The following is a 2,145-nucleotide window of genomic DNA, read 5'->3' as shown; positions in this document are numbered from 1 at the left end:
CCCCTGCGTGGCCTCTCCCCGCCCGGGACCTTTCCCACACCCCACATCGGACCCCCTCCAGAGGCTCCCTGGCCTCCAGGACTCCCTCCTGCCTGCTGTGTGCGAGGCCCTGTGTGGGGCCCGTCCTGTCATGGGCACATCATTCTCCGTGCTTTCCCCATGTTAGGAAACTGACTCAAAAAGCCGTCCCTTGCTTCCGGCCGTCCCCAGCAGCTGAGCATGATTTACCTTCAGGGTCACTCGACGTCACAGTCCCTGCCTTCCTTTCTGGAGCAGGGCTGCCTGGCGGCCCTCGTGGGCCGGGACCGCCCTCCTGCCGTCATCCCCACGAGCAAGAAACTTCCATGGCTTCCGCGAGCGGGCCCTAGAGAGTGACCACGTCCTCTTGCTGAGGACAGCTAAGAGAGGCAAATAAAATACGAAAAGGCAAAAAAACGACACAACCCCTTGAAGGCATCAAGTGGCAAGCAGAGTAGTGTGTTACCAGGCCAGGATCTAGGAGCAAACCAATCCAACAAGGTGACTGAAAGGTGCGGGGGTGGGGGGAGTGAAACAACTATATGAGAGTCACATCGATTGGTGAACCTGCAACCCAGGCACATGCCCTTGACCGGGAATCAAACCCAACACACTTTGGTGTGCAGGCTGACACTAACCACTGATCAAGACTTGACAGCCTCCCTGGTTCAGGGCCCAAGAATCGGTATGCAGAACTCTAGAAGGGGTGGGGTGCAGGGCCTCAGGTAAGTCCTCCCAGCTTGGGCCAAGACCTCAAAGAGCTGTGCCCTGGAATGAGGAAGGAGTGAAGGTGGGCCAGCCCCACAGATTGCAGCCCAGCCCCTGTCCATTCCAGACTTGACCAAACAAAATATTTACAAACTGAATCTAGCAGAATACAGAAGATGATAATACATGAGCAAGTAGTGTTTATTTTAGAAATACAAAGCTCACCTAGCATCTAAAATAAACCAGTGTGATCTACCACATTGGAAAGTCATGATCACCCCCATAAATGAAGAAAGTGTAATGAAATTCAACATCCATTCCCTGCATTGATTTCAGAGAGGAAGGGAGAGGGAGAGAGAGATGGAAACATCAACGATGAGAGAGAATCATTGATCAGCTGCCTCCTGCACGGCCCCCACTGGAGATCAAGCGATGACGAGATGCCTGGGTATGTGCCCTGACAGGTTCAAGCCATGATCTGGTTCATGAGTTGACGCTCAGCCACTGAGCCTCACTGGCTGGGCTCAACATCCACTCTTTTCTTTTTTTTTCCAACATCCGTTCTTGATAAATATTTAGCAAAGTAGGAATAGAGCGAAGCTTCCTTACTCCAGTAAAGGCTGTCTACGAAAACTTAGAGGAACATCACTGTTCGTGAACTGTCGAAGGATCGCCCTCTGAGATCAGGGTGCTTGTTATCACCAACACTGTGCACATAAAGGGCATAAGAATCGGGAAGGAAGAACAAAGTTATCTACGGGTGACGTGATTATGTAGAATGTCCAAAGTAACCTACAAATAAATTATCAGGCGATACACTGGCATGCATGCTGTTGATAGGATTAATAAAGAATCAGTTGCTTTTTGTGTAAGAATAAATAGAATACATAAATATTCTATTCTGTATAAGAAGTAAATAGAAAACGATACTTTAAAAGTGAGACACGTGAAATATCAAGATATAACTTGTGCTCCCAGATGTGAAGCTTTGATTGCAAAGCGCAGTGACTGAGGCAGCAGCGTTGGCACAGGACAGACAGACAAGCACAGAGCCAGCCCGCACTGGCGCCTGCAGGCAGCTGACTGACCGGCGCTGCCCAGCTGCAGGGAGAGTCTTTTGTGTGTGTGTGTGTGTGTGTGTGTGTGAGTGTGAGTGTGTGTGTGAGAGTGAGTGTGTGTGTGAGTGTGTGTGTTGAGTGTGAGAGTGTGTGTGAGTGAGTGTGTGAGAGTGAGTGTGTGTGTGAGTGTGTGTGTGTTGAGTGTGAGAGTGTGTGTGTGAGTGAGTGTGTGTGAGTGTGTGAAGAGTGTGAGAGTGTGTATGAGAATGTGTGTGTGTGTGAGAATGTGTGTGTGAGTGAGTGTGTGAGAGTGAGTGTGTGTGTGTGAGTGAGTGTGAGTGTGTGTGAGAGTGTGTGTGTG

At 49.9% G+C, this 2,145-nt stretch overlaps 1 protein-coding gene across 1 annotated transcript in view; it reads left to right on the top strand.

Annotated features, from left to right (window-relative positions):
• Nucleotides 1–2,145, top strand: part of B9D1 (B9 protein domain 1) — a 16,873-nt gene that overhangs the window by 9,285 nt on the left and 5,443 nt on the right. The window lies entirely within an intron of this gene.

This window comes from Myotis brandtii, unplaced genomic scaffold (genome assembly GCF_000412655.1).
Source record: "Myotis brandtii unplaced genomic scaffold, ASM41265v1 scaffold314, whole genome shotgun sequence".
Taxonomy (NCBI): Eukaryota; Metazoa; Chordata; class Mammalia; order Chiroptera; family Vespertilionidae; genus Myotis; species Myotis brandtii.
This window is presented reverse-complemented; position numbering and strand designations above follow the sequence as displayed.